The sequence below is a fragment of the Dipodomys merriami genome, unplaced genomic scaffold (genome assembly GCF_024711535.1).
Source record: "Dipodomys merriami isolate MVZ:Mamm:240054 unplaced genomic scaffold, mDipMer1.0.p SCAF_4, whole genome shotgun sequence".
In the NCBI taxonomy this organism is placed as follows: domain Eukaryota; kingdom Metazoa; phylum Chordata; class Mammalia; order Rodentia; family Heteromyidae; genus Dipodomys; species Dipodomys merriami.
Genome location: NW_027205603.1, coordinates 13054587 through 13068943, shown reverse-complemented (window position 1 = coordinate 13068943; position 14357 = coordinate 13054587).

The following is a 14357-nucleotide window of genomic DNA, read 5'->3' as shown; positions in this document are numbered from 1 at the left end:
GTTGTTCCAGAGACAGACTAAAGACACCTGGCAGATAAAATAAGCGAGAAAAAGTATATTGCATCTTCACATAGAAGAAAATTCAGAAAGAGACCTTAAAAAGAGCAAGGATTGGACTATGAGTATCATTTCTTATATATGGTATTATATGATTAAGTTTTCTGACTTAGATAATCTTATTACAGGTAAGTGATTGTTTTAGGTGATGATGTCATGGGAGAAGTCCTAAAGAAATGACTCCACAATCTGGAGCCTGCAGTATTTGAACAAGGAAACAATGCTTTCACTTGAGAACATAACTACAGTTTTACAAAATTATATGTGAGAATAGCTCAGTGACCTGTTTGCATTCCGTTGAAAAGATAAATATTAATTGTACATGTACACAATGCCTTTGGTGAATGTGTAATATGCGTTTAAATGTTCAAGACACACACTGTATGTATATATGTGTGTATATGTGTGTGAGTTTTTATATGTATGCACAATAAGAGAGAGAAAGAGAGACGATAGCTTTATTAATGCTACATATACCATGGACATATCTGTCATCTTAAAATAATCTTAAAATATATCTATTGAGTAATTGTTCCCATGACCACTTCGTCACCATCATCAGAAGCCTGACACTCTTTGGAGTACAGAAGACACATAGTCTTAGCTTGATTTTTTTGGATCATTGTGAAATAAAGATAAAAGTCTACAGTGACTCATGCTGTAGCATCTTTGAAAGGATGAAGATGAAGAACGGAAATGGATGCGTATCAGAAGCAGACAGGCTCTTTGCCTAGAGCCATTTGCCAGAAAATAAATAAAAGTGAAATTAAGTCACATTTGAAGGTTAAATTGTTACTGAACACTAGTGAGAGGATTGAGCTTCAAAGACTGATCATTTCCCATCAAATTTTAAGCTCTTTTCATGTCCTATAGCTTCTGTCATGCCATCAAAGTATGATTGACAGCACATTGTGTAGTTAATTCCTTGAAGTTGGGGTTTGTTAGGCAGAGAAGTCAATGTTTTATGCTTACTGAGATATCCAGGGCACAAAATGTTTCCAGAATAGACTTTGCTAACATTAGTGTTCATAGCACACATATATTACTGTGGTATTGCTAGCTAGTAGTATATGTGTGTTTCATTCTCGTTTATGCCATGCTCTCCTTTTACAAATTGGTATTTACTTATAGTTTATGAAGAAGATATAAACTCCAGTAAAAGAAAGTGAGTAATTTTAATTATTATTTTATTTTTTTCTTAGTATTTGAAAGGCAGACAATATCTGAAGGTCTGAACATTGCAGGTATTTTTCTTTATCATTTTTAATTTTTTGAGATATGAGAGTTTCAGTCTGACTTAGTCATATAGGTACACGGTGTGCATTGAACAAATTAAACCTCTCTACTATATTCCCTCCTTCCTGCTCAATTTCTCAAACAGCATTCGGTAGGTTCTATTATTTTGTATTCACATCTGTCTGTCCATCTAACTGTCTGTCTTTCTATCATTTATCCATGTAACATCCTTTGATCTTTTCTTAAGAAGTAAAAAATAAACATATTTCTGCATTTAAGAATAACTTCAGAAACTGCACTCTTTACCTGAATTATGAAATGGTAACTCCTCTGCACCATATTTTAATCATTTTTACAAAGACAATAAATTCAGTTTAGTATGTTGATTACTTTTGACACTTATCAGACACAATTGCATCTCTAACCAATCAGGACTGCAACCAGAATTTTTTTCCAAAAAAATATGTCCAAGTAGTTGTCATTTTATGTATGTATGTATGTATTATCTTTAGTTGTACATAGGGGTCTCAGTTCAACTTATCAGTCTGTCTGTATGTATGTATGTATGTATGTATATTATCTTTAATTAGTTGTACATGGGGGTCTCAATTCAACTGATCAGTTTATGAATACTATGTGTTTTGATCAATATCACCTACAATGAGATTCCTAACTGCAGTCCTAGATTAATGTAATTTACAACTGCATTCATTTGCTAATCATCTGGAGATGATTCATTTGCATAGATGGCTGTTCATACACCTTAGAACAATCACCTGTGAACTAAGCCACAACCCCCATTCTGCTGTTTAAGCAGGGATATTGTGCAGAATCTTTTTCTCCAGCAGGTTCTGCACTGCTTCAATTTAGCAAAGACCTGTGGGACTGGGCACTCTTACTTAGCAAGTCAATCAATTGTGCCTGCAGGGGGAATTTGTGTACCTTCTTTTTTGCAATTCTAGATAGAGGGAGTGGTTCTTAGAAGACACAGTATTCATCACCCCTATAATGTGTTCAGGTAAAAGAGACAAAATGAATTCACGTACTGGCTGTTTAAACATTCCGGTTTTCATTCATTTTCCTTAATCTCATTGATATCACATCCCCATATCCTCCTGATTTAATTATATCTTCTGTCCAGATTCACTTCTGTTCTCCCTGATTCTTTACCTTATTTGTTGACATATATGATTTCAGATTCCCAGCTACAAATAAAGCCTGGGGATGCTGACCACTTTAAGAATTCATATTTAGACCAGTTTGTACCACCGTTGCTCCAGGAAATATAAGTCAGACATGTTTTCCTTAAAGCCTTTAAATTTTCTCTCCTTGTTCAAATTTGTTGGAGAGCATTTGGTATTGGAGGACAAAGAGGGAGCTCCATTTTTCCATCCAAAATGCTAAGAAACCAGAACTAATAAAACTTCTTAACTAAAATTCCCTAGAAACTAAAGTGCCCCACATGAATGAAAGAAGTCCCTTTAATTGCCTTCTGTTCATTCATACTCTTGGGAATCATTCTAGATCTCTGAGAAAGCCCTAATTTTGGCATAACTTTACCAGGAATTCCTAGCATGTTCTACAATGAAAATTTAGCCATCTAGATTTCCACCTCATCTTAATTCATGTGAGAAAAGATTTGTTTTTATTGTTTTATTTTTCCTTCCATAATTGAAGCTACATTGAATCTAGCAAAAAATGGATCTATATTCATCAACTAATATCATAATAGTGTAAAGGAACCTCACCAACTTGAATTTCAATAGAAAGTTTACATTCACATACTTGTGAGCCTGAAGACCAGCCACTGATCTAGCTTGTACTTCCCTGAACAGCTCTGCTCTAAAGTATGAATCTTTGCTTCATTCTGTGCCATGGCTGCAGATGTATTGGGATCATGGATATGATTTTTCCATTAAAGACCAATTGTGCACAAGAGCCAATTGACACCACACAAACCCATGTAATGCATTTACTTCACAGTATCAACTAACGTGGCATTGGACAGTGTAGACGGGGTGATCATATTCAGCAATGGCTTGGAGAAGCATTCAGTGCTCATAATGGGAGGAGCAATGCATCAGCTTTTACTGCATGCCAATCAAAATTGTCAGGGAGAAAGCTTACATTACCAAACGTAATGAATACCTAAGTTGCTGGGAAGAGGAAAGCAATGGCCTGCCTTGATCTCTAGAAGAGTTAGGAGCTTGCTAGCACGAAGTACTAGCAATATTATTTTGGTTTCTTTTTCCCTTTCAGGTATTGTACAAGTAAAATGGGAGAATTCCCTGCAGAATGGATGAGAGACAGACAGACATACAGACAGAGACAGAGATGGAGACAGAGGGAGAGAGAGATTGAGGAACATGAGAATTCTGAGTTTCAAGTAGTGGTTAATATGGTTCAATATATTCTTTTATTATTTACTATGAGACAAGTATAAGATCTTAAATTTAAATAATGTTCACATTAAAATTTAAATAATGTTCACATTAAAAAAAACATTGCATTTCACTGAGGATTGTCAGTTTCCTCTTATTAAATTGGACAAGAAATGTAAAGCTTACGTAGTTTCCTAACACAGACTTCTTCAACTGTTTACACTCCCTATACTCTTCATCCTCCTGCCAAGTGCTATTTGCATTCTTATTTTGTATATAAATTATCTTTTTATACATATGAAAAAGACTATACTCATTACAGAAGTGTTAGGAAACATGCAAATGAATAAAGATAAACATTGCATTATCTTATTAGTGATTTGCCATTTACAATGTTACTTTTATATGAGAAGACACAATTTTGAAAGACTTCTTAACCCTCAGTTGGCTATTTCAGCTTCACAAATTACCTTTATTCAATTCTAGAAAATTCTTATAGATAGATAGATAGATGATCGATGATAGACAGATAGATAGATTGATTGATTGATGGTGCATGGATGGATGATAGATGAATGGATGCATGGAAAGTGAATGGATGGATGGATGATGGATGAATGAATGGAAGGTTAATGGATGGATAGTGGATGGATGGATGCCTCTTGAACTATCATTACCTTCTCACTCTTCATCTTCTTCACTGGATTTACTAAACAATATATGTTAAGTCTTGCATTTCCATATTTCTTTCAATTTTATTTATTTTTAATTATGTTTCTTGTGCCAAAATTTCTCTATATTCCACTAATAGAAATTTCTATTTTCATAGTGGGTAATTTTTCAATATTTTCCGTTAGTATTGTTGTATATATCCTTGGTGGGTTTTTTTCTTCATGGTTTCTTTTTCTCCTTTACACCTTGGCTGAGTTGAACTTAAGGTCGTTTATATATTTCTCTATTATTTCTAAATTGTCCACATATAGAATCTTTGTATTAAGATATTTGGTATATTTATTATATAACATGTAATGACATCAAAATGTTTCTTAACTTGATGGGAAGGGATGGGACGGGGAAACAAAGGAGGAGGCTACAATGCTTGATAAGAAATGTACTCATTATCTTGCCCATGTAATTGTAACTCCTCTGTACAGTATTTTCACAATAAAAAAATTAAAATTAAAAAAAAACAGAAAGAGAAAAAAATCTTTGGTTATACAAAGAAGGTGCCATTTAACAATGCAGTTCTGTGTATATTCTTCTTAATGAAATACAGGAATGATATCATTTATTGCCAATTGGAATGCTAATCATATTTTCAAATAATAACATTTTTGTGTATATGAAAGCAATCCTTTTTCATGGCTGGATAGAAATAGTTCAGTGAAAGGTTAAGTAGACATGGTGATTTTCCCGCTTTCTAATGGAACATCTTCCTGTTTAGTAGGAGTAATAATCTACAAATATGGAAATAGGAGGAATAATTCAAGCTAAACCATCCATCCACATTTGTTGCTAATGATGAAAAATTGGACAGTGAAAATAAATACTTTAGATTCTTCTAATAAAGCTAAGCAGTCCAACAAACAAAATCTCTTTGGTTATTAAACCCTGTTCACTGGCTATGGAAGAACCTACCTTAATTCTCATTAACTTATTTGTATCTCAATATAAATATTACATTTTCTCTAAAGCCCACACAAGAAACAAGAATTCAAAGAAAGTGAGATCATCAGGAGATACAGTAATAAGTGTTTTACAGATTACAAATCAACTAAAGATTTTCAGTCAAACCTGACATCTGCTCAGAGATACCTTTATTTACACAATATCTTAATTTATTACTTCAATCTATTTTCTGGTCTATTTTACTTGTAGGCTTTGTCTAATTTTAACACTGTCAAGAATAATTCAAAGAGTATCGGGTTAAGTCTGCTTAGAAGAGGGAACCTACGTTAATCTTTTCTGACATTAATAGAATTAGACCTTATTAATTCTGACATGATTTATTTCATATTGTGTAAATACTAAAAGCAAGCATCATGTTCTCATTGAAACAAGCATTTTACATGCCTCATATGCTGCAATTTAAACATGAATTGAGAGAGAGCCTTGGAAACAATTTGGAATTACTTAAATCTTGTCAAACTCAGAAAGATTATTACTGTCAAATGGGAAACACTAAATGCTAAAAACTAGGTTCTGTGGAAGTCCCTGGGAATGAAAAAAATCAGTTCCTTTGTGGAAATAGAAAGCCAGTCTTGAGTTGCTTCAGTGTTGTTCAGGCAGATAACACTCGTTAAGAAAATGCCTTTCACTCTAAACACACATGTTTAATGACTATTAATTGTTTTTATTATTTGATGAGGACAAGTAGAATGCTAACAAATTAATATTTGGTTTTTGTCTTTGATTAGTTTTGATTTTGTCTGGGATTTTGATTTAATTTTTTTCTCTGTGTGTATGTACGTGTATGTGTGTGCGTGTATGTGTCTGTGTGTGTGTGTGTGTGTGTGTGTGTGTGTGTGTGTGTGTGCATGCACACAGGCATGCCAGTACTAAGGCTTGAACTCAAGGCCCAATGCACTATCTCCTAGTTACTTTGCTCAAGGTGGGTGCTCTACCACTTGAGCCATAGCTCCACTTTCAGCTTTTTGATGATTGGAGATAAACATCTCATAGACTTTCCTGTCTGTCTGGTTTGGGACCTCTATCCTCAAACCTGAGCCTCCTAAGTACATAGGATTACAGATATGAGTCTTTCCTGCACTCTTCTATTGGCTTCACTGTTCTATTGGCTGTTTTTTTTAGATAATGAAAACAGTTTGGGGTATAATTATTATGGTTGATGCAATTTAGATGTACTAAGGAGATAAACATATCACATGGAGGGCTAGAAAATGTACCTGCCTAATAACTTTTACCTGTGTTCACCTGAAATTCAATGTTCTATGTCTTGGCATACTTTTAAAAATAATTTTATTGTTATTAAGGGGTTGCCACTTCATAAGTCAAGTAATGAGCACATTTCTTGTTTTGGACAAACATTACCTCCCTTTGTTCCCCCACACACACATCATGCCTTACTACAAGTTATATAGATCACTTTCCATTTAGTATATACTAAATAGCATGATTGGGTTTGTTCACACTTATTTCTGGCATATTTTTATAAACTAAAACTCTGTTTTAAGTGGACACTCATAGCTCACACCAGTAATACTACTATTTATTCAGGATCAGGTTCAAAGGCAGCCTGGGTAAGAAAACCTGTGAGACTCTTTTTTTTTTTTTTTTTTGTCATTCGTGGAGCTTGAACTCTGGGCCTAAGTACTGTCCCTCAGCTCTTCAGCTCAAGGCTAGCATGCTACCACTTGAGCTACAGCGCCACTTCCAGTTTTCTAGTGGTTTATTGGAGATAAGAGTCTCACAGACTTTCCTGCCCTGGCTGGCTTTTAACCCCGCGATCCTCAGATCTCAGCCTCCTGAGTAGCTAGGATTACAGGCATGAGCCACCGGCACCCAGCTTACCTGTGAGACTCTTATCTCCAATTCATCACCAGAAAACCAGACGTGAAGCTGTGGCTCAGTGTAGTAGAGCACTAGCGTTGAGTGAGAAAGGTCAGAGACAGTATGTAGGCCCTGAGTTCAAGCACAAAGACTGACAAAAAAAGAAGAAAAGAAAAAACTATGGTTTAGATTGCTTGCCTAAAGGAGCTTTGAATAGGATTTGTGGTGTTCCTTTATTTTTTCTCTATAAAGTACTGGAGATTGAATCCTGGACCTCTTGCGTGTGTGTTAGGCAAATTCTCTTTAGTCTTTTTGTTTGTGTTTTGTTTTTGAGAGAGAATCTTGCTAACTTTGGGCCTGTTAGCTGAGAACTCAACATCCTTCTCTTTCTCCCTTCAGAGTAGCGGGGATTACAAGCATGAGCTACTATGCCCAATGAGTCTTACTGCTTTTTAAGGAAAATACTGAGAAGTTGCTAGGGCAGCCCCATCCCCTGATCTACTAAGTAGAAAATACCAGGTTCTCTTTTCAGTTCTTTGGGTGGTGTCATTGACTGGCTAACAAGATGATTTAGGACATACAGCTGTTCTACAATCCTTTGTGTGGTTTTTAAAGCATAAGAATGTTAGAGTTACATCTGAAGAGAAAGGGAAGACTCTAGATCTAAGTTGCAAATGTGTAGAAATCATTTGAACTGCTTTATAAGTGCTATAAGATGAAAAGGAAATATTAATATTGGCTTCCTTCACATGTAAGTGACTTGATCCACGATGCAAAGAGCTTTTTTAAGAAGTAGAAAGGATACTAGGTCTTTGTTCTTCTGAAACAGAGCAAAGATAGCATTTCTTTTAAGCCTCAATTATTTATGTGCTAGAAACATATGGGGAGAATTATTAGACAAAGACTTCATACTTTAGAACAGTTTATTTTGTATCTGTCAGTTGGAGTGTGAATTATCCCACTTAATATAGTAAGTACATGAATGGCTGAAAGTAAGGAAAGAAATTTGCTACATTTATACATTTTATATAATATCCATTATTAACCTAATCTGAAACACCTTATCCAAACACTTAAAGCAAAAGACAAATTGAAGGTCTTTTTTTTTATATTGTGAAATCACTCAAAACTATTTTATAAAAAAAAATGAAGTACTTAAGGTTATCTTTAACATGACCATTTTTATGCTAACAACTCTTAATTTACCTTTACTATAATAGTAAAAGAATAAGTCTAATGACATATTTCCTCTTGTAGAAGTTATCTTCCTCCCAAGAAAATGCATTTTGCAAATGCATTCACCTAAAAAAAAACCAATGCTTTCAATGTAGAAAAATTTTCTGTGTACATAGAATCTCATGATCTCCTGAAGGCCAGAAAGTTTTAGCAATGTTCACAGGAATCTGCAGGTGATATGTGGACCTAAATCCCTTATCACATTTGGCAACCTCATTCTTATCCTAGCAGGAAATGTATTTGTAACTTGAATTCTAGATGTATTTCCCAGGAAATACATCTGAAAAACAATCTTGACTATTTTATGACTGATCAGTGGAGCAATCCAAGTCTTTTCTTGTGAATTCTTGAAAATAAGTCAACACTTTAATAAATGTTTATAACAAGGCCAAAGGTAAAAAATAACAAGAAACCAGCAAATTATACCTAAATTTAGGGAAAGACTATGAAGATTTCAGTCTTAATTCCCTTGACTTTGCTTCAGGCTACACAATGTCCATTATAATTTTTCTTCAAAAAGAAGAAAAATGTCTACAAGGTAATATATATATACATATATATTCTATATAAATATATATATAGAAAAAAGAAGAAAAATGTCTACAAGGTAATATATATATATACATATATTATATATACATATATATATTACCTTGTAGACATTTTTCTATATATGTATATATATATATTACCTTGTAGACATTTTTCTTCTTTTTCTCTTTATATATATTTATATATATTATATGTATTACATCTTATATATTATATTATTATATAATATATTGTACTTATATATGTATTATATATATTATATATTATGTATTATATTATATATTATATATTACATACATTATATGTATTATATCTATTTTTCTTCTTTTTATATATACATATATATATATATACTTACTTATATACATTGGGATCACTGGAAATTACAAATGTTTTGGCCTTGGGGAATACCATGTTAAGCATAAACCTTCTTTTTCTATGGATTTGGTAGGGGAGAAAAGACACCAACCATAGAAGCCCTTCATAGATGTTATATATTGTTCAGACAATATGTCTTTCATCAACACAGATAAAAGACTAAATAAGATTCTTGTATATAATTACAAGACAAACATTGATTATATTATAATTTAAAAATTATGACGCATCCACCCGATCAATGAAAACACCACTCTCCCTCGATCCTAGAATAACCCTTCTGCAGAAGCCAGCATGGGATGCGTTACTTCCTGCTAAGCTTCAGTCTTTCTAAAAAAAATGAATGTCCCTTTGGAGTATGCGAGTGTCCTGGTGATTTTTCCATACAGATTCACAGCGCGTAATGGGTATATTCAGTCGCCCACCTCCCTCCCTTCCTTCCTTGTCAAACAGTGTTTGGTGAATTTCACTAGTCATTCTGAGATCTCAAGGAATAACATTTGATCTTCTGCATGCCTCAGTTTCACCTTCTTTCCCTGTCCTCATCCCAGAGGCCCTTTCCCAGACAGTCCCCCTTGTGAACTCATGAGACATTAGGACCATCATCATCTTCATTGTTTTGTGTCTGCAGTCTTCAGTTTTACTCCACATTGTAGCAAATGCAGATAGAAGAAAATGAATTTACTGAATATGGCTGCACAGACATGAACTAATTTGAACAGTCATTTAGTATTTGTTTTAGAGAGTGAACTTTTGGGTTCTCAATGTTCCTTAGTGTCTCCTGGACACTAAGTAAAACCTATGCAAAATGGATATTTGAAATTGATAAATTAATTTTAATAAATCTATATTTGTTTAATACTAGTTGGGGTGACCACGGGGGTTCTGGGGCTTGGCTAGGTCAAAGTGAAATTTGTTCACCAAGGATTTATGAAAGGGGCATTATATTAAAGATAAAAATCGAGCAACCTAAAACAAATATCTAATAGGACATTTTTCCTATGAATAGAATTAGGTCTCTGGGAGCTGAGAAAGGAGTGAAGCCAAGATTGTCTTTTTTTTTCCCTTTTCTTTTTGTCGGTTGTGGAGCATGAACGCTGAGCCTGGACGCTATCCCTCAGCTCTTCAGCCAAAGGCTAACATTCTACCACTTGAGCCACGGCACCATTTCTGAATTTTGCTTCGTACGTGGTGCTGAGGAATCAAACCCAGGGCCTCATGCATGCAAGGCAAGCACTCTACCACTGAGCCACCTTCCCAGCCCCCTAGATTGGCTTTTAGAATATCCTTTTTATTGTCTCTACCTTGTTTTTTCTATTTGAAAAATTACTTCACTTTCATTACCATGTTCCAACAACTCTAGCAAGATGTCTTCCTGTGTAGATAAGTGGAAGCCAAATTCAAGACAGGATGTGCAACTAATTCAAGGTTGTTTGGTCAATATGTGGAGACCAGAGACATGAAACACTATATCTTATAACAACTAATATCTTGTTCTCTCTGTAATGGACCAGAAGATTTGAGATACATGACTCTTGGGATGGGTATCCACAGTAAGTCATTGGAAATGCATCTCCTTGGTAAACATAAGATCTCATGTTTCATAGAGACTAGGTTAGGTGGAGCTTTCCTAAAGTAGACCCTGACGTTTACATACTGATGGTATCTATGAGTGGAAGTTGGAGGCACAGGGAGCACCATGGTAGCTAGAATAGTGTCAAGAAAGTGAAGAGGCCAAGTAAAGGTGTTGACCATTGAACTCTGGTCTCCTAAACATCTCAGGGAGCTAGTGCAGATGCCACCTCTAAATTATCCCACCTACAAGACAAGAAGGCTGATATAATATCATCCTGTGCAATGCCAGTTTTTAATTCAAGTAGAGAACATCTAACTTGTCAGAACTTTAACTTTGCAACCTTTTCAGTAACTTAATAACCCCTGAAATAATATAATGGTAGCTCATAGTTCATACACATGTATGCATTATTTTATTAACAGGAGGGTGGAAATCGTGCATGAAACAAACTCAGGAGTTTTCACTTCTCTTTCCCATAGAAACAAATTCTGCCAACACTGACTGTCATCTATGAACTGATAAATAACGAAATAAAGACTAGGTTATGGGCTAGGAAGGTGGCTCAGTGGTAGAGCACTTGCCTTGCATGCATGAGGCCCTGGGTTCGATTCCTCAGCAGAAAAAAGCAGAAAGAAAAGCTGGAAGTGGGGCTGTGGCTAAAGTGGTAGAGCGCTAGCCTTGAGCAGAAGAGCTGAAGGACAGCACCCAGGCCCAGAGTTCAGGCCCCCATGACCGGACCCCCCCCCCAAAAAAAAAGACTAGGTTATTTGTTTTCTTTCCTCACTTCCAACTCCATTATTAGCACAATTGTATGATTAGCACAAGAAGTGAGATAGCTGTTAAGAAAGGATACTACAGGGCCTTTTGTTGTGTTCAATTCTTGTATTGCCAAAGCCTGCTATTATAATTTCTATCTGGAATGTCCCATCAAATACCATTGGTTAACAAAGTCCTGATGTCACATTATTTGACTACAGATTTAGTGAGAAATCTTGGGTCAGGAGAGCATATCCTGGAAGGAAATTGTGAGATTCTGATCTTTTCCTCTTTTTTCTATTTTGTTTCCCAGTCACAAAATGAGAAGTTTTGCTTCACTATATTTCTGTTATATTCCAGCTTACCATATGGCACCAAACCCACCTAGCTAATCAATTTTACACTGAAATCTCTCAAATCAGGATGCTTACTTTATCCATGGATTTATTCAAATATTTGTTATAGATATAGGGAGCTGATTAAAACACATTCTTTTCTATAGTTGCAAGCTTAGGGGTTAAATAGAAAGCGGAGACTCCAAAAGTAGCCCCTGCTACCTTGCTCGCTCAGAGAGAGCTTAGCTTGTACATAAGTGGATCTTGCTGAGTGATAGGGTATTTGACTAGAGTTTACATATTCTTACCATAGTTTAATTTTTGTTCAGTGCTTAAGTAGCTAAGTGATTAAAATACTTTCACTGGTCTTGAAATGAGTCACATTCAGCATTTTTATCTGCTTCCAAAACTGAACACTAAAGACAAAGAAAGAAATATTTAAAGCAAATGAAAAGAAGGGTGTCATTATAAGAGAAATATAATTACAATGAGAGTAGATTTTTCATTAGGAACATTGGAAGCCAGAAGTGGCACATTTGAGTAGTGAAAGAAATGAACCATCACTCCACAATTCTATACCCAGCAAAAAATATCCTTTAGGAACGATTAACTCACATGAAGAGTCAACTAAGATAACATATTGCCAGCATATCTGACCTAAACCCATGGCTAGAGTTGTTTACACAGAAGGAAATTATTAATGATCCATTCATCTTGAAACATCAGAGAAGACCATAGAAAATGTATCAAACGATAGGAAAAAACATGTTTATGTTTAATCTTCTGAAATAACTTTTCTGATTAAGTATTCTTTTATTATTGCTATTATTATTATTATCTTTAAGTAGTTCACAATAGAGTTGGCATTTAACAAAGCAGTTTATGAATACAATATATCTTTAGCAATATTTCAATATTTTTACCCCTCCCAATCCTTCCTACCCCTTTCCTTTCTTAATTTTGTAGGATATACATTGGATTCTTGTCTGCACTTCCTCTTCTTCTCCTCTTTATTTGTCTACTCCTTTCCCATTGACCCCATATTTTGCAGAACTTTGTCTTTCTAAGGAATGACACTATTTGAGAACTCCATTGAATCTACCATATTAATACATTTGTATTAATATGCACCCAAATTATTTACTTACAAGCTTATAAGCTAAATCTAGCTTTCACATATATAAGGAAACTGACTTGCTTCACTTAACAAAATTTTTTCCAGGTCTTTCTATTCTTTACAAATAGTACAGTGTTATTCTTTCTAATGGATGTGTAAAGCAAGTGAATGAAGATTACATGGAAAAAGAAATAGAAGTAGCCTGGAAGACAGGACATGAGCTAAATTCCACTTCTAAGATTAAAAAGAGAACTCTACACTCCTCTAAGAATCATTTTGATTGGCCAGGTGTGAATAGAACCCTTGACAATGAGGATTTAGCGGGGAAATGAGCAATCTCATGCACTTCCTTCCAGCTTGTAAATACATTTCAGCTTTATAGGAAGTATTTTGGTAACACTACCCAAGCGCAAATTCAAAGGTCCCTTTGAGAGGGTAATTTGCTTCTCATGATTTGTCACACAATCTGCATACTTGCTATGCAACACAGGAATGAGATCAATTGTTATTGTCTTATTTGTAATAGGAAAACATTGTAAACAATCACAATGTTCATGAATAGCAGCCTGGGAAAATAATTTATGGTACATCTATACAGTGGTGGATTTATAGAGTGGAAACCTTGAAAGAATTTTAAAATGGCAAAACACTGAGCATGAAAATATTTCTGTATGTATGTCTTCGTGCATTTTGGTATATAAATGAATTAAACAATAAGTCAAGATACAAGCAACATGTTACATAGAAATTTGGTCTACTAGAAAGGAATAATAACTTTTCGTATGTACACTTGCATATAAGATTCTGGAAAGTATGAAAATTATGAAGGTCAGTGATGAAGGCCTTGTAGATTCTCAGTGAGAATCAGGTGACTTGGTAAGAGAGTACCAGAGACTCTCCTCAAAGAATTATTAAATAGCAATTTAAACATAACATATACCTGTGATCCTTTGGATCTTACATATTTGCCAAAGGCTCATGTGTCAATGACTTGGTTCTCATTTGGTGATGGTAGGTCCTCTAAGATGGTGGCCTGGCCAAGAGGCCTTTCAGTCATTGCACATTTACATTGGGAGAACTTGTGGGCTCCTAACACCTCCCTTGTTTTCCTTTATCTGCTGCTATAGAATAAGTGGCTTTTCTTGATCATATGCTTTCATTTGCATTGTGCTGTTTAGTTACTACCAGATCAATAATGGACTGAAGCCCCAAAACAAGACAAA